This window comes from Ursus americanus, chromosome 29 (genome assembly GCF_024610735.1).
Source record: "Ursus americanus isolate L20-20 chromosome 29, mUrsAme1.1.p, whole genome shotgun sequence".
NCBI lineage: Eukaryota > Metazoa > Chordata > Mammalia > Carnivora > Ursidae > Ursus > Ursus americanus.
The window spans coordinates 24,859,178-24,878,663 of NC_142155.1; the positions used below are offsets into that span (position 1 = coordinate 24,859,178).

The 19,486-nt window shown below is 44.4% G+C and overlaps 1 protein-coding gene across 1 annotated transcript in view; it reads right to left on the reverse strand.

Annotated features, from left to right (window-relative positions):
* PAQR8 (progestin and adipoQ receptor family member 8) overlaps nt 1–19,486 on the reverse strand; it is a 114,128-nt gene that overhangs the window by 82,092 nt on the left and 12,550 nt on the right. The window contains exon 3 of the mRNA XM_087857016.1: nt 1,615–1,812. The gene's annotated coding sequence lies outside the window, so the exon portion shown is untranslated. The remainder of the gene's footprint in view (nt 1–1,614; nt 1,813–19,486) is intronic.

A 19,486-nucleotide genomic window follows, 5' to 3' on the forward strand; every position in this document is an offset into this window, starting at 1 on the left:
GAATTCATGAGCTGTTTTGTATTGCAAACTCCTTAATCAGACTGCCAGGACTGGCTCCTTGCCTTATGCCTGAACTGTTGCCAATAACCCATTTTAACCCCTCTTAAGTTCTTAATGGTGGCTTCAATAACTGAGAGAATTTGGGGGGGCAACTTTTTGAGCCTTCAATATGCACAAATAAATCAGGGGACTGTTCAATATTGAGCATTTTAATCTGTATTTGTAATACAACAGATAGAATATATGCATTATTTCCAATGTCCTGTGGACTCGATTTTGTAAGATTTATGAGATGGTAGATGTTCTTGTGCTTGAGTTAAGTTAGGAACAGCAGTCATCATATGTGTCATGTAAACTTATTAATTAATTCATTAATTTTTAAATATTTTATTTATTTATTTGACAGAGAGAGAGAGAGAGAGACAGCCAGTGAGAGAGTGAACACAAGCAGGGGGAGTGGGAGAGGAAGAAGCAGGCTCCCAGCAGAGCGGAGAGTCCGATGCGGGGCTTGATCCCAGAATGCTGGGATCACGTCCTGAGCTGAACGCAGATGCTTAATGACTGAGCCACCCAGGCGCCCCTCATGTAAACTTAATTTAAACCTTAAGGCCATAGTATCCCATTTTTATAGCCAAGTATGCCTTTATCTCTCAAAATCATGCCAAGGTCACCAAATTGTGCCCTTACCCATGCAGGATATTTCATTTCCTCTAGCTGGTTTCACTTAGAAGGCAACCAAATCTGAACCTCATCAGGGATGTCAGTTCTGCAATGTGGCCTCCAAGTCCAGTTTTCACACCCTGGAAGATTCTATGACCTTCCCAATACTTTAAATCCACGGGCACCTGGGTGGCTCAGTCGGTTAAGCATCTGTCTTGGCTCATGTCATGATCTTGGGGTCCTGGGATCAAGCGCCACATTGAGCCCTGCATCAGGCCCCCTGCTCAGTGGGGAGCCCACTTCTTCCTCTTCCTCTGCCCTTCCCCACTGCTCATGCTCTCTCTCTCTCTCAAGTAAATAAAATCTTTAAAAAAAATCCATTTAGAGGAGAGCTGTGGGGACATGGGCAAAATGGGTGAAGGGGAGTGGGAGATACAGGCTTCCAGTTATGGAATGAAAGGCACAGCACAGGGATATAGTCAATGATATTGTAATAGTGTCGTATGGTGACAGATGGGAGCTACACTTGTGGTGAGTACAGCATAACGGATAGATGTTGAATCACTATGTTATATGCCTGAAACTAATGTAACATTGTATGCTAACTGTATTCAAATAAAAAAATAAAAAATTAAATTAAAATAAATAAATTTATTTTGTATTTAAATTAGCCAGAATTGACTTCTTTTTGCTCACTACAGAGAGCTCTAATATATACTTCTCATACATCAGTTATCTCTTATAAAATGTGAGTAGTGTTAATTACACATTATTAACCCTAAATTAGATTTAAGTGTTAAATAGGTAATCTAAATATCTTTCTTGCAAATAATTACCAGGAAAATTATTTCACATTTAAAAATGAAATTAGACTGCTTGCTTCTTTCTCCATTATTCTATTTTCTTTCAAAGAAACTTACATGTATTAAAATAAGAAAGAAAATGTCTGGGCACCTGGGTGGCTCAGTTGGTTGAGTGTCCATCTCTTGGTTTCAGCTCAGGTCATAATCTCAGGGTCATGAGACTGAGCCCCACGGGCCTGGTGCTCATTGTGGAGTTGGCTTGAGATTCTCTCCCTCCCTCTGCTCCAGTCACCCTTCCACTGTGCATGCATGCTCTTGCTCTCAATCTCTCTCAAGTAAATATATAAATCTTAAAAAAAAAAAGAAAAGAAAAGAAAAAAAATGTCCTTGGGTAAGTTGGAAAGTTATTGTTTTTTAAAACAGCTGTAACATCCTTTAGGAATGAAAATATTATAATACCTTGAACACTATGGATATTGACATTTTAATTAATGAAAAAGATACTATTTTTGAAAATGTATAAAAACTTTGATCTTCTAGAAAGAAAGATGATATAAAAGACAAGATACCCTCACTAAAAGATATTACAATAGGCATATAAAGAACTTAGACACACATGAACACTTAGCTGGAAGAGATGGCAGTAAATGGAGTCTTTGTCCCAAAGGGACATATGACCAGCTGATCACTGAGGGGTGTACAATATGGATTAAGGGGAGAATGGACATGTGGGTCTCTGTTACAAGGGTTTCTTCCATGTCAAAAAATACAGACGTTGTTATTTTTAACAATGCACAGACATTCATATTGTACATTCTCTTTTAACTCAAGGTCATTTTCATACCAGTTTTATGTTTATGTTTCACACGGAGTAAGCATTTTCCTCTCCCCATAGGAGTTCTATTTCAAAGAGAAACTTTTAAGGAACGAAACAGGATGAGGCAATATATGGAGATGCCCAGTCACAGAGGCCAGGGGTAAATCCAGTGGCAGTCAGAGCCTCTATAATTAGTGATTAGTGCTCAGTAGGCAGATATAAGGCCAGTGACAGTGCTATCTGGAAAAGAAACACAAAATATAGTTCTGGTACTCTCCCTCTGTGCCCCCATTCTCCATCTATGCGTGGAGATCAAATAATTTAGAAAGAAAAAAAGGCAAACTCATGCTGTAATTACCCCAGATACTCAATGTTAAAAAATAGAACAAAATAAACTCATGGTTCAACTTGAAGTTTTGAAGGAAATGTATGCTTGTGTGTTCACAGGTTTTTTCCTTCCAATTAAATATTATTTAGTGTATTCATGTCAGATTATCTCTGTTTTCTCATCCATGGTTCAAACTTGAATATTTAGAATTTAATAGGGTGTAGGGATGGATATAAAAGAATGAAAAACAGGATCCCTGCTTTCAAAAAGCCTTTAGAATCTCATCCATGGATAACTGCAAGGGTCTGGTGGTCCATCTTCCTGAACCCTGTCTCTATTCTATGCCCAGTTTACCATCTACCCCACAGTTCACCTCCAGCGCTTCCCTCATGTCTCACCACTACTGTCAATGGCTCCCTGTCACTCGTAGAACAGCTTTCAAGGCCCTCCACAGTATGGTCTGAACGTACTGTCTAATTTGGTCTTCCACCATTTTCAAGCAGGAATCAGGCCATCAAGCTAGCGTTTCAACTATTCTGAGACCAGCAAACCTATCTTGACAACCAGGGTGCTCTTCATGCTGCTCTCCCAACTCAATGCTCAGTCCCCTTCTCCATTAATCAAATCCTGTCTATCCCTCCTCTCTCTACTCAACTGCTTCCTTACAGGTCCATATCTTTTTTCCAATTTCCCTCTTTTAGAGAAGATTTTATTTTTTTGAGGACAGTTTTAGATTAACAGAACACCTGAGCAGAAGGTACAGGAATTTCCCATATATCCTCTGCCCTCACATATGCATAGCTGCCCTCAATATCAACAACCCCCACCAGAGTGGCACATGTGTTACAATTGATGAACCTATGTTGACACATCATAATCACCCCAAGTCCATAATTTACATTAGGGTTCACGCTTGATGTTGTACATTCCATGGGTTGTACAAATGTATAATGACATGTATGCACCACTGCTGTATCATATAGAGTATTGTGATTTCCTTTTAATTCTAGGCATTTTTCACACTGCTATTTACCTATTTTAGGAGTGTGTGCTCTTCTCTCAGTTATTAAGCAAATACTTAATGAACACTGTTGTCTGCCATACAATGTGATTGACACTAGATATATAACTGTGAACAAAACAGACCTGGTTTCTACCCTCCTAGAACTTATAAAAGAATGAGGCAAGATAAACTGTAAGTAAATAAATAAATAAATGTAAGTATTTTCAAGTGATAAGTGCTGCAGAGGCAAAACAAAAACAAAAAAAACCCTAGAAAATTATGAATAACAGAGGGGCCTAAATTAGAGGGTGTAGAGGGTGGGGGCAGGGTGCGGTCAGGGAAGGTCTCCAAGAAGTGACATTCAAACAGATCCTGAAGAACGGATTAGGCAGCAGGAAGGGTGGCAGGAAGAGTATTCTAAAGAGCAGTTATCTACAAAAGCCCTGAAGTAGGAAGGAAAGAAGTTGCTCAGTGAATTTGAGGAAGTGAAAGAAGCCAGGGGAGGCAAAGAAAAGTTGGGAAAGATGAAGCCCTTTTTCGCCACCTAGACCTTGAACTCCTTAAGCCCAGGGACTTCATTTTGTCTTTTATATATTACCCTTCACTCCCACCCTGAGTACCGGGCACAGTGTTTAATACATAGTAGATAGACCAACACATCGATGGATTTGACTGCTTCACTGATTTACATCCTCACTAAGATATCAAGAGTTTACAGAGGGAATTAGAATAAGTTTGAAATAATGCATAATCAAGCAGAGCTGTTTTAAGACTCTGGTAGGTTCCAGGCACTCTTATTCGCAGAGGCCCTGCTACCCCCACATTATTCCAAACATACTCAAATGGACCCACAGTTTACATCATACATTGTTTATAGGTTATCACCTAAGAGTAGAGCTGCATTGCAGTTAATTCTTTTTCTTGATGTTAAATTTGTGGACACTTAAAAATACACATATTAATTTTGATTATGCAGGGTACAGCCTGTAATCAAGGGCTGAACTGGGTAGAAAGAAAACAAATGCACAGGGATTTGAGATGGAAAAGATGAGGGAACGGAGAAGCCAGCAGAGCAGGAAGGCTCACACGCTCTACCTGGTAAGCTGCTGATTTGCCTGGCCAATACTGCAGCTCCTAGGAAACAGGAAGTAAGAGGGCACTGCTAGTCTGGGCCTAACTTGGACCCCAAAGCAGACACTAGTGGGTCAATTGAAAGCACTAGGAGTGTTGGTAAGAAGTAACCATGTCTTTTTAAAATTTCGGAGTATCCAAGGACAGACACAGTCAGATTTTATGAAGGCAACATCAAACCATTCAGGAAAAAACTGTAGGTCTGATTACCTGGCCTGAGACACTGAACAAAAAGATGTCTCCAGAAGGTGAGAGAGCTGTCAAAAACCCAACACTGAGAATACAATGAACAATGGGGGTGTCAGGAAGCTGAGAGCCGGAGACACTGTGCAGGTTGAAATGCAAGCTCATTGAGGTCAGATTTGGAAAAAACCAAGTGGGGAAGGGAAAGCATAGATGCAAACACAACGTCTTTGTTCAGACTGCCAGACATAACACCATTGACTGGGTGGCTTACACAACAGACACTTATTTCTCAGTCCTGGAGACTGGAAGTTTAGGATGACGGTGCCCACAAGGTAGGTGTGGTTCTGAGGCCTCTCCTTTGACCCTGAGAGGTGTGCTCACATGACCTCCTCTTTGTGGGCATGGGGGCAGGGAGGGGGTGGAGAACAAGCCTTCTTGGGCCTCTTCTTATAAGGGCACTAATCCCATCATGAATGCTCCTCTCTCGCAACCTTATCTAACCCCGAGTATCTCCCAAGGGCTCCGACCCCATTTAGGACCAGGGTGGGTGGGGTGGGCTTTAACATGGGAATTTCGAGTGACATAATTTCAGTCCATTAGCAGAAGGGTACACCTACAAGAGAAGCAAAGGGATGAGCTGAGACTTGAGAAAAATAAGCACAATTCTGTTTTTTTTTTTTTTTAAGGCAGTGTAATCATGCAGAAAAGAGCAGGGGCTTCAGATCCAGACAGACCTGGCTGAATCCCATTTATTACCTGTGTAGCCTTGGACCAGTTACTTAACATCTCAGTTTCCACAGCTGTAAAGTGAAGATAAGAGTGCATATGATATAGGGTTGTGGTAAGAATTAGGGGACTGTGTGTTTAGAGTGCCTGGCACAGAGAATAGGCCTTGTGAAGCTCTGGATGGAGCATGGAAGGCACAGGTGCGTGGCTCAGGAGCGGGAGCTGTGCGGGTAACGCGGGACAGAGAGAAGCCTTGCAACGCTGAAAGGCGCTGTTCACGAGTACCAGTTCTAGTGAGTGTAAGGCAGGACTGTGCAGCTTCTCTAGTACCTTCCAACTCCGGAGTCCCACACATCCACACAGCTGAGAGGAGGCAGCTCTATTCATCTCATCTCCATTGTTGTGATTCTCAATCAGTTGTCTCAGCACTTACAAAGCCTTTCAATCTTCTTTATGATCTGACCACCTAATAAGAGTAGCCATTGTCATTTCTATTTTACAGAGGTACAAACTGACGCTCAAGGACTTGGATAACTTAGCCTAAGATCAGACTGCCAGAGAGTAACAGAATCTGGATTTGCATCCAGGATTTCCTGGTTTCCATCTCAGAACACCAGCTTTCCTGCTCTGACCTTCGTGAAGTTGAACATTCATAATATAAATATCGGTAGGAAGACACTGGAGCACAAAATGAATGGGATATTGTAAGAGAACGCCTGGCTTTGAAGGGGCTTATGTCTCCAAGGTTGAACAAATTCTGTTTGGGGGACCAAGAGAATTTATATATGAGAAGACTGCTGGCTGTTGTTCAGGGACTGGGGAGCCAGGGAGGGGTGCCAAAGGCTGTGGATGGGTACACACTGTTCCAATTTGTGAAAAGGGGAAGAGAGTTGATTCTGCAAACCGTAGATGCCAGTCCTGGGCAAAGTTCTTGAAGGGCAAGTTGGGAACATATAAAAAAGGAAGGAAATAATTACTAGGTGCCAGCGAGTTTTCAGTGAGAAGAAATTATTCTAGATAAACCTTGCTTCCCATTGTGATAAAGGTAAAAGATGGCTATGTTTTTATTTAGACAATGCATTTTGCACATTCTAATGAGCAAGTTAGAAATGTACAGACTGGAGGATAGATAAACGGATTCATAACAAGTTAAAATCTATTTTTTTCAATTTCATTGTTTCCATGAAAAATAAAAATTTTGGGCTATTGATTTTTTCTTTTTTTTTTCTTTCTTTTGTTCTTTCTTTCTTTCTTCCTCCCTCTCTCCCTTCCTTCCTTATTTCTGTCATTCAATAGTTTGTGAGCCTCTGTGTCTCTCTGGAGAGCTACAAAACGGCAGACTCAGCCCCTCACTTCAAGGTGTTCCAAGACACTAGTGCTCCCACTCTTGATCAAACCCTGGGTTCAAATCCCACCTCCACCAGCTCACTAGCTTTGTGACCCATGGAAATAACCTGACCTCTGTAAGCCTCGGCTTCCTCATTCACAAAATGGGAATAATAACAGTACGAACCTCGTCGGGTTGCCTTGTGTACAGTAAGCATTCAATAATAGCTGTTATTATTTTCAATAAACAGTTATAAGTTATGGAACTTAGAGGGAAAGCAAGAAGTACAGGATCCCGGTGTTAATCATGACCACATCCTTTCCTAAGTCTTTCAATAGTCTTTTATCAGCTCTTTTTTATTTATGTTGATGAAGTAATTTAATTTTGCAGGCTAAACTCACTTCCTTTTCTGGTCAGTTTCCGTAGGTTTTATATCAATTGAGGGCTTCGACTTGGCTTCCTAGAAAATTTCCTCATGCTTGGGAGAGGCAGACCAAGGCCCCAGAGTGGCGCTATGAAGTACAAGAGTAGACTAAGTGGAGAAATGAGCATTGACCTCCTGGGAAGGATTGTAACCTGGGCTTAGACCTGGAGTAGAGCACAGGCCCACACTCAAATACCCAGTGGCACCTGGCAGGTAGCAATGTGTGAATCTGGCTTGGTAAAGACTGTATCTAGTAACTGTCTTTTGTTGATATGTGCAAAATTTAGGTCCAGTGTTGATGGTGTGTATGAATCTTTTTTTTTAATAAAGATCGAAATCCAGATTTTTATGAGAAATCTCCTAGTATTTTAATGTTAGCAACTAATGTAAAAACAAAACCAAACCAGCCTGAGGAGCAGGAGTCGGCCCACCGGACATGAGGTTGGCTTTTGAGAGTGGTCAGCAATAGGGGAGCAAACATCCTCCCCAGTCAGAGGGGGAAAGGGACTCTGGAAGCCACAGAGCTATTTGTAGAAGCTCAGGGACTAGAACCATGCTGACGGAGCCAGAGTAAGATCTTGTTACAGGTTGAATTTAAGCATTTATTTCTCTATCAGTCAAAATCCTCCGGTGGCCAGCTTCTTCCACCAGAGAGCCAACTTCTGTGAGCCTTGTTCTGTAATCACTGGCCTGAGTCTTTACTACAGAGAGCGGAAGGAGGAAGCTGGAGCTTCTAGGTTTTGTTTTGAGGTTTCTTTGTTTGTTTTTATTCTGAGGGTTTTTAAATTTCTTTCTCTCTTCTCTCACTCTTGCCTCTCTTTTTTGTTCTGAGAGCCAAGTTCCCAAACTGCAGAATCCAATTCAGGTGGTCACCCCCCGCGGCGCACCTGTCCCTGCTTACCAACTCTCCTTTGTGGCAAGGATCTCCTGCCAGCTAAGAGTTTGCCTGGGAGAAGTCTGGTAAATTCACTCACTGCAAGTATTAGCAGTAGCAAGACCCAGGTCTCTGGTAAGAATAACACCTCGCAACCACCTGTTACCTCCTCTGAAGGGTTTTTGCGTTGGATACGCTTTAACTTCAAAGTCAGTTTTCCATCCCTTTAAAAGGCAGGCCCTTCGACAGACAACAGACGGCTGGGAGGGATCCTTCGAGATCCTTTCGGAGGCCTGAGAGAGAACATCTTCCCACCTTAGTTAAAGCGTGGCCAATCCGGCAGAAGACAATTGGGGCTTTTCAGTAAATGGCAGACAGGAGTCCCTCCCACTATTTTTGAAACTCTTCCGTAAGTTGGCAATATACACTTTGAAAGCGGCTTGGAGGAAACGGGGAGGAGGGAGAGGCCGAAAAGAGCGAGGGAGGAGGGGGCGGATGGCGGGCGGAGCGCGAGCGCAAGCTGGAGGCCTGCGCGGCGGCGGCGACGGTGAGACGCGCCCGGCCCGGATTCCGGGCTCCACCTCCCGCGGGCGCCGGGTCCGGCTGCGCGTAGGTTCTTCGGACTGTCCCGCCAGCAGGGCTGCATGATGAGCGCGGACTGGGGCGCTCCGGTTGCCCGTGCCCTCGGCCAGGGCTGGTTTCGGTGCGTTCTCACCTGCCTCCGCCCGGAAGCCGAAGTTCAGGTTGGGTGAACAGATCCCTGCTCTGAGGTGAAACAGAGAGTCTGATCAGTCCTCGGTTCGTTGCATCTGCGCTGCAAGGTTTTCAGATTTAACAAACCCCCTTTCCTCTAGAGATTGCCTGGAGGCGGTAACAGGGGCGGTGCTGGCGGAGAGGGAGAGCAAACCTTGGGAAAAGGGACAGAGTAGAGCAGTTAGTGAAAGTGATCTGGGGGCAGTATCTGATAAAAGCTTCAAACCGGAATGGGAAAAAGAAAGTTCTTAAAGTGTCCTCATCCATGTACCGTCTTTTTTTTTTTTAAGGGGTGTGTTGCTGGGGGAGGAAGGGCGTTGTGAGCACTCAGTTTTCTTCCTTTCCACTTCCCACCAACCAATTAATAGCAACTTATTAGCAACAGAAGGACTTGCTCAAAGGTAGGCAATGGGATGTAGAGAAAATCAGCTGAAAACTCCTCTTGCCTCTGTCTCTCCTCATGGGGTCCAGTGGGTCCAGTCCATGACTGCTAAGGGGAAGTTTATATGATTTGTGAAAAGCCCCAAGCTCTAAGATGGTGAGCTGAGTTAATATAACTAAGGAGGAAGCAAACTCACTAGGCACTCAGTTTTTAACATGTTAGGAGGAGGAATTACTAAAGACTGATTGTGAAGATGTCTTATATCAAAGGAAATGGTAAGGCAGAGAAGGCAGAATAGAAACCCAAATTTCCTCTTGATCAGTGGGGGCTGGCTAAGCTGTCATTTCCAAGTAGAAGATGCCAGAAAGTTTAGTAAGAGAGCAATTTTGCAGACAGGTGGACAGGGAATATACTATTAACATGAGATTACAGTGAGCCCCAAGGTTGTGACAGTAACTAATAAACTCCTTCCCACCCAGATAGAAGATAGGCTTAATTACTACATGTAAGGATTCATCTAAGTCATAAAGGCGCAAGTGCCAGAATGTTCAGTCTTGCCCAAGTCAAGAATTAGCCACCAACAGCAAACACAGACTTTCCATTTACAGACAGCCACCTAGAAAGGGATGAGTAATCACTGCATTTTTTCTAAGCTGCTGATCTAATAACCTAGGTGAAATGTAATCCCCTGTGCCTGTTGGAATTCCTAGCACATAATAAGTCTCAATAAATATTTGTGGAATGCATTGCTGAATTAATAATGTTTACTACATTATATTTATTAGACTTTCTTAGAAACAAGCTCTGAGATGCAGTTTCAGCCATCTTCGCTGACATCTTATGGAATCTGGCCTTTTAAATTAGCCCAAGGATGTTAGAGCAGCAAGGGACCTTCGGGCTAGGTGAGTACGCCCTATTTGCTTTAGGAGGAGAACACTTGAGACACACTGAGAGGCGGTAACTTTCCTAGGCTCACACAGCCTATGGAGCTAGGATATGAACACTCCTAGTCCAGCCTAGGATGGCCACCAGCTCTTAGAAAAAGATCAGCCCAAAGGACACATGATGTTATAGAAGTAGATTTTCATTAGGAAAAAAATATCAGGAAAGTCACTGCAGTGGTGTGTGAAGTCCTTAGCAGCTTCTCAGTTCTAGCATTAGGCAACTCAGGGTCACTGAGAGTGACTCGGCAATGTGGAACTCTCAGGTCTAGAACTATAAGTGCTAATGTTAAAGCCTTTTCTTCTTTGTAGTTGTTCATTCTAAAAACTAAGGAATAATTGATCTTTTTCTGTGCTTCTGTGAAGCAGATCCTTCTTCATAATAAAGAAGTTGAAATCCAGGGTGAAATTTTTAGCTAAAAGCCAGATGCCCGAATTGCAAACGATCTTATCCTCTTGTCCTCCAGAATATTAACTAATCAGCTCTTCACGTGCTTCCTGGTGGGAGCGCCCGATGATCAGGGCAAGTAAAACTGGTGAAGTCTTTTGTATTTTCAGGGTAACCCTTGATTTTCGTGTGTGGGAGGAGACTTCCTGTAGAATTTCACCAATGTGTTTGCTTTGTGAAAAGATTCAGAAGGCCAAGAGAAAGGAAAAGTCCTCCAGGAGGAGTCATTAAGAAGAAGTCTGTCTGTGAAGAAAAGAAGGCAAACCGATAGCCATACGAAGAACCTAGTCTCATTTGCTCTGAGTTCTTTTATCCTGGCTCCTGTATTGCTGGCTCAATCTGCAAGGAAATGAACAGAAGTTGCTGATGTGTGGTTACACAGATGAAATTACATTCATTACATCCAGTTCATAATGGCAGGCCTGATATTCATCAGCTAACTCAACCCTGAGCTTCCTGGTGCCCACACCTACTTGGGGGATAAGAATTTCATTGACCATCATTAGGAAAGGCATACACACCTACACATCACTCTGCCTAACTCAGCTCAGTGGTACCCACAACCCCCAAAGCATGCTCCATGAATCCAGGCCAGTGGGTGCCCTAACTTGTTATACAAGCCACCCTGCAAATGGGAGCCATTGTTGCCATGCTTGTGGCTGAGAGTGAAGGGGCTGACAAGAAGGCTGTCCTGGCCCAGGTCCACCTGAATGAGGTCGTCCTCCATACCTGGAGAACCCACACAGTCATCCACTTCTGTTCAGAAAGCCACAGATGCCTGCCGTGTCCTAGTCCCTTGGAAGAAGAGCACACAGGACTGGGGCTCTCCCTACACAATCCCATCTTTGGCAGGAACTCCAAGCAGACAGACTTAGCCTTTGCAGATGGAGGCGCCTTCTAGATGTTTCAGGAGACATTTTACTGTGTCTGCAAAAACTTGGTCCCAAATCTTCAAAGAGAAGCCTCCCACAGGAAACTACCTTCCTCCATGCCTCAGAAAGTAGCCATTGGAATGTCTCTGCTGGCCTCTCTGGTGCCTCCAGGCTGTGTAGCTGAGCTCTTTGAAGTGGGCAGATCTCGTGCTGGGTGGGCCGTCCACAAGGTTGTAGATGCCATCTGTGCTACCTTTCGCCACCTCCAGGAAAACCAGCCTGACCTGGAGGAGGTCATGGAGAAGTTCTGGACCAAATATGGCTTCCTGATGTGTGCTGGGGCTACTGGAGGCACACATATCGAGGTGTCCTGCCCCAAAGGGTAGGAAAAGAACTACCCCAAACAGGCATCAGTACAGTACTTTTCGGTAATTCTTTAAGCTGTGGCTGGTCTTGATCTTCATTTCAGCCAAGCATTTGTTGGCTGCCCAGGATCCAGCCATAATTCCCATGTATTGCAGGTAAGTCATTTTTGCCCTAGGGGAGATGCAGGCACTCTCTTACCCCCTATCCAAAAAGAAATGGGGAAAGCCTTAAGGCCATAAAGCTTGTCCTTGTGAGTGAATAGAGCATACCTTCTCCATCCATCAGTGACTGACAGCCTCCTAACACCAAATCATCACTCCCTAGGAGCTGTGTTTCAATGGGCAGCTCTTGGCTTTCTGGGGCACGTGGAGCAAGCCTTCAGGCAGTTGGGAGGCTGGTGACAGTGGCGGGGTAAGGCATTATGTCAGGCCCAGCACATCTATGATGTGGTCACTGGCTGCTGCTGGGTCCATAATCTGTGTATCCACTGAGGAGAGGTCTTCTGTCTGGAGTGGGCCCAGAGCCTCTGCCCTTGCTGTGGCAAGGAAGCTGCCGTGCAAACAATGAGGCCCAAAGGCAGCTGGAGTTCCAGGTGTGTCAGGTCATCAGATGGCACCTGGTAGTCCAAACCCGGCCAGTTCAAGGTGATAACTCTCCACCCTGCTTTTTCACTTGAATTTCTCCTTTAGGCCCTCTTTCTTCTTTCCATGTTAAGCTTCCCCTCTCCCAGAGGATAAAACAGTGCCATTAATGTTTGCAACCCTCCAAAGGTGCTGTATCTTTCTATAAAGTGCATGGAAAGGGCATGGAAAGGGCATGCAGGCTGGTCATCTCCAGGGGAGAGGAACAAATTGCCTGCATGTCAAAGTGGCACTGTCATGTCAAAGAAACCTGTTTCAGGTGTATGGCTGCCTTACAGCCTGAGCAGTTTACAGTGCCAGATCTGCTCACCTGCTGGTCCTGCTTAAAATTTCCTTAGTGCTGCTTTTGTCATCCATAAAGGCATAATGCATTTTCATATACATTTACAGTTGTACACACACACCTATTGTAATAACTGTTCAAATAATAATAAACCAATCCTGTTCTAATAATAATCTGTATTAATTTCTTATTGCTGCTGCAACACATTGCCACAATCTTGGTGGCTTACAATACACAAATTTATTACCTTGTAGTTCTGGAGGTCAGAAGTCCAAAATCAGCCTCAGTGTGCTGAAGTCAGGGTGTAGGCATGGCTATGCTCCTTCTGAAGGCTCTGGGGGAGAGTTTATTCCTTGCTTTTTGCAGCTTCTGGAAACCACCTGTATTCCTTGGCTTGTGGCCCCTTTCTCCATCTTCAAAACCAGCTGCAGAGCATCTTCTCTCTTTTCTGACCTCTGCTTGTCGTCACATCTCCGTCCTGCTTCTTCTGAGCTCTGAAGTCCCTTCTACAACTAGGAGAGGACGGAGGTGCGCTAAAGTTGCCCAGGGATCCTTCAAGGCATGAAGTCATCTCCCAACCACTCTCTGCTGGGCAGTGCACGTACTGTTGAGATCATTCATTCACTACAAGTTTTATGTGCCTACTATGTACTGGCCACTAGGTCTACAAAAGGGAAAAAGATCCAATCCTTGCCTTCAAGAATTCCAGTGGGATAAAAAGCCAAGCAACTGGACAGTTGACACACAGTAAGAGCTGTCATGAGGAGATAAGACCTGGGCACATGGCTACAGAAGAGGGGCAGCATACTGAGTAGACCTGTAAGAGTTTGCCCTTGAGCTGAGTGGTAAAGGACAAGCATGGCTAGAAGGCGCTCCAGAAAGTGAGGCCTACAGAAGGCACAGGGGTGAAGTGTGGTGCTCCAGGAGCACTGCAGGTAGTTCTGCAAGCTAGAGGCCAGAGTAGGGTGGAAGTGTGGGGCAGCAGAGCAGGCAGAGGGCCTGCGTGCCATGCTAAGGAGGCTGACCTTCCGGTGAGCCAAAAGGAATCACTAATGGAATTAAGCAAGGGGTGACATGATCAGTCTATCTTTTTTTTTTAAAGATGTTATTTATTTATTTATTTATTTATTTATTTATTTATTTCTCTGTCAGAGAAACAGAGAGCGAGAGAGTGCACAAGCAAGGGGAGCAGCAAGCAGAGGGAGAAACAGGCTCCCTGCTAAGCAAGGAGCCCGATGTAGGACTCTATCCCAGGACCCTGGGATCATGACTTGAGCCAAAAGCAGATGCTTAACTGACTGAGCCACACAGGCATCCCTATTTATTTATTTCATAGAGAGAGAAATAGAGTGGGGAAAGGGGCAGAGGAAGAGGGAGAAAGAATCTCAAGCCAACTCTGCTGAGCCAACAGCCCAGCTGGGGCCTGATCTCATGACCTTGAGATCATGACCTGAGCCAAAATCAAGAGTCAGATGTTTAACCAACTGAGCCACCCAGGCCCCCCTCAGTTTAGCCTTTGAAAAAGGTAATCCTTAGTTATAGTCAACTAATAAATCGTTGAACAGTACATCAAAAACTAATGATGCACTATACCTTGGCTAACTGAATTTAAATTAAGAAAAAATTCCATAAGTAAGCTTAAAAAAAAAAGATAATCCTTAGTAGCACAGAAGGATGAATTAGAGGGAGAAGAAAGAGGGCAGGAGAATCAGCTAGGATATCAGTGGGGAATATCTGAAAGCTGGAGGCTGAACTGTACAGCTGTGTGTGTGTGTGTGTGTGTGTGTGTGTGTGTGTGTGTGTGTGTGTGTATGTAGGGGTGGGGTGGAGGACACTTTATCAGATCACCCAGAAAATTCTACTTTGTTAAGCATCCACCCTCTTCTACTTATGATTGGCCATTGTAGTTTACTGGATGATGAAGCTGTCCATTCTCTGGGTTGGGTTAAATCGAGGGACTCCATGGATACAGTTTCTGCAGCTGCCCTGACATTTCAGGCAGTTTTCTAAAGGCAAGTATCTTCCCTCCCCTCCCAGAACCCTCTTCTACCTGCTTAGGCTCACCCACCCACAGAGGCTGGAGCTGGCAAGAGTGAGAGGCAAACTGTGGACTGGAATTCTGTAGAGCTGGAAGAGGAGCCTCTTCTCCTCCATCTTTAGAAATGTAGCCAAACAATCCCAAACCCAGCTGTGATTTTGCTTGTGTTTACCCTGTGCTGCTCCCCACCCTTCTCCATTTTTCTCTCCTTCCCTCACATAATTTTGGCAAGTGAAAAACCTTACAGGTGTCTGTATGGAGGGTGGGGAGGTGGGTGGGGAGGTGGGTGGAGAGGATTTTAGGTACTCATGGACCATGAGTATACCATGAGTATATGAGAAAGCTCTACTAGTTAAAAAGTGTAATTTAAAACAAAGTTTTGAATAGTCTTTAAAAAAACCTCTTAAGACTTACAGGTCACCTTGAGGGGAGGTGGTAAGTAATTTATAAATGCTTTTAAATATGAATGATGATAATAAGGCAGACAGGAAGCCTTTGTTTTGGTTGGGGGACATGAGGAGATAGGGCAGAAGTTTAGTATTTGCTAATTTCAGGGTGAGAAGGAAGAGGAATGACTTGTTCCTGAGCTGTTTCAGGCTTGAGGTGAGAGGAAGGCTGGTCTTAGGGCCCCAAGAATGCTAAGCAACTGGAAGCAGTGACCAGTGGAGAGGGGGTGGCACTCAAACATTGGATGAGAAGAGTAAAATCACACCTCAGGCCCATCTTTCACTTGCCACTGCACTCTACCAAGAGATTACCACTGGGAAAATAGTGGTTGGGGGTCTGTTGAGATCAAGGTAAGCTTTGGGTGAAGCCTAAACTTGGAAAAGTTCTAGACTGGGAAGTCCATCTCCTGGGACCCCATGGTCTTGGAACCTCCTTCAGGTCTCAACTTCTTTCTCTGTAACATGAGAGAGCCTCACTAAAATCACCAAGTCTGCTTGTAGCTCTATCATTGTATCACTTCTAGTGTGAAAATGCCATTGTCCTTCCTCATTGTAGACCCAGCAGCATTCTCTGAGGCCTCAGACAAGTTTATGATGATGAGAGTTGGTCCCAGTTCCTGGGTGAAGACTTTCCAGCTAGGTGGCAGGAAAGGAAGAGGAAAGGGGGCCTGCTTCTCCTGTCCCCTGCCATTCTTAACTTTCTGGAACCAAGGAAGGCAGGTGCCTACCCAGAGGCCTGGGTCATGGTGACAGCATGGCCTTGGGCAGAGGAGGGAGTACAGCAATTCAGCAGAGGCTGAGATCATCAAAAATACAGAAGGAGAGAAGTTTCACCAATGGTTTTACCATCATTTGGTGAAAAAGCATCAAAGGTAACCCTCTTTCCTCCAGGAAAAAAGACATGTCTTTTCAGGGAGTTTGAAAATAACCACTAAAACACCCACCTCCAAGGATTAGTTGAGATGGCTGGAGAGGAACATTTATGAGTTGTGTGTGTGTGGAGCTCCTACTCTCTGCACAATAACTGTAAATGAGATACTAAAGATGCTTTGAGACACTAGGCCTAAAATAGGCTGTAGTCCTGCTTATAACGATAAAAAAAAAAGTCATATACACAGGCTTATCAAAATACCACACAAAAAAAGAATGCTCCAGTGTAGGCTCAGGCAATTGCCCCTCTCAGCCCACTCTGTGCTTTAGAAAGGAAGAGGAGTTGGCATGTATTTGCTGGTGGGAGACTCTTGTTACCACCACATGTCACCTGCAGTGCCCAGGGCAGGGGGCCGCAGTTGGGTTAGCAGAGACTCATTTCCAGGACTATTCTACATTTGGACAAGGGAATGGGGAGCATGGATTTCTCTAAAGAGCCTACTGATAACTAAATTTGCGCCAGAATCAGAAAGGCCTTCCTGGATCACATTGAGGTGATCTCTAGCCTTGCCTGGTAACTCTTCCTGTTCGTTTTCTTTATAATGGTAATTATTCATTTGTAGCTTTATTTAATGACTATCTTCCCCTTTAAATAATAAGGTCCATGAGGGCAAGGATGATGTGTATTCTTTATTGTGGTAAAAAAAAATCATAAAATCTCCCATCTTCATTATTATAAATGTACAGTTCAGTAGTGTTAAGTATATCTACGTTGTTATGAAATAGATCTCCAGAACCTTTTCATCCGGCAGAACTGAAACTCTATACCCTTCAAACAAGAACTCCCCTACCACTCCCCTCAGCCCCAGGTCACCGCTATTCTGCTTTCTGTATGTGTGAATCTGACTACATATGGCAGTTGTCCTTTGGTAACTGGCTTATTTCACTTAGCACAATGTCCTCCAGGTTCATCCATGCTATGGCATGTGACAGGATTTCCTTCCTTTTTAAGGCTACATTGTATTCCATTGCACAAATACACCACATATTGTTTATCTACTCATCCACTGATGGGCATCTATTTTGTCCCAACGTCTTGGCTACTGTGAATAATGCTGCAATAAACATGGGTATGTAAATATCTCTTTGATATCCTGCTTTCAATTCTTTTGGATCTATACCTAGAAGTAGGATTGCTACATCATATGGTAGTTTCAGTTTTAATTTTTTAAAACTGCCATACTATTTTTCCAAGATAATATACATTTTTATCACTAATGAATACCATACCCCATACTTAAGGTAACGCCTGGGCAAAAAGTAGATGTTCAAATGTCTCTTGAATATATGAATGATAACAAAAGGGACTTGGGGTTAACAAGAAAACAGGCCTAAGCCTCACCACCACGGCCTCTCTTAGCTAAGGCCTGATTCTAATCATTAGAAGCCCTGATCCTGAGGCTTGTCCGCTCTTTGCTGTGTGGCTGAGACAGAATAAAACATAAGGAAAAAACCTAAAACACTAACTGCTTTCAAATCAAGATCTTTTTATTAAAATCCCAAGTTTCTTTGCTTCTTATTCATCTTTTTATCTACCCCTTTCTTCCATTTAATTTTTAAATTTCTTCTGAAAGAAAAAGGAGGAGAAAAAAGAAGCAAGAATCCAAGTCCCAGTAGAGAAATCCTCCCAACGTCCCAAGTACCTGGGTATGGAAGAAGCTGTGGTCTGTGAGTCTCCTTCCTGGCCCAAGTGGCCTAGAGATGACCTTAGGAGGGCTACTCTCTTATGGACACCCTCCTGGTGCAAGGTGTGACTCTCCGGCCAGCTGGACCAGGGCTGCCAAGTGGGTATTGTGCTGTTCTAGCCGAGTAGCTGACTCCTAGGCCAGTTCTCTGACCAGGAACCCGCGCACTGCCATTTCATCTACAACTGTGGCAACAACAGTCTGATGGTGCCTGAGGGTCCTGGCTGTGCTGCAGCTTGTGTTCTTAGCCCACCTGTGCTCCAGGGTATACTGTAGACACCCCTGGGATATTTGGGCCTGCTGATGGAGGCTTTTTGGGAGGCTGGTTTCTGTCTGGAGACTCTGGCCTCCTCTGGAGTTATGCTAGAGAAAGAGAGAAATTATAGCTGCTCTCCTCATCCCATTCTTTCCAGGCCTCAGCTTTAAGACTGTAGAAGATTACCATGATGACTAATTATCAACTACATTAAGGCAAGAGCCAGTTAAAAGCCAGTGGCAGGATCACTGGGCTTGAGTTCTAGTGTCAGGCTTAACATTGACTGGCAGTGGCACCTTCTGCAAAGTACTTTCCTCCAGCTAGGTGTCCTTATCTGTAAAATGCTAGGGTTGACGATAGTCTCCAGCCACCCCTTTCAGCTTTAATATGCTGACTCCAACACCTGTAGTGACACCATGCTTTCTAAATTTTCAGGACCTCTGACTCCTTTGGGGGGATTCCAACTTTTATCGTTTATGACTTCCTTCTCCACCCAGTCTCATGTCCCTGGGGCTCTGGTAGAACACACTTGGCTACTTATGTGCCCAGTCCCTTGATCATCTCTTGGGTATCCTTCATCTCAGTTGTCTTACTGGTCTGGGTACCAGCTGAACTTTCAGGGCTGAGGTCACTGGACAGCTCTAACACTTCTACTTCCAGCTTAAACTGATACTCTGTCTCTGTCTCCATCTGTGTTCTGGTGCCTCCAGCTGCTCCTGCCCAGGTGAGTATCCTTCTGCTCATCCATATTTCTGCTCATTACCTTTTCTCCTCCCGTGTTGCCCTGGTAGTGGTTGAGAGCCCATGGACAGGTCTGCTCCCTGAGGTTTGTCAGGCTGCTGTTGCCCGTGATCTGTAGCACTCGACCTATCACTTTGTAGTGCAGAATGCTATGTCGGCCTTCTTGTAGGCCACCTAGGGGCCCTTGGAGCACTGGTGTGCATGCCAGACACATCCCTGCTCCTGAAGGCACCCGGCCACATCTTCAAAGACTGAAGTGTTGCGGTGAAACATCTTTAGGCACCTCTTGATGGCAGGCTCTTTTATGATGGTGAACAACTGCTGGATCTCTGCTGGAGCCAGCAGACCCCAGATGGATCCCGCTGTGGTGTCTGGGATGGTTCCAGTGGCTCCTGGCCTGGGATCATGAGGGTTGAAGCCATCAG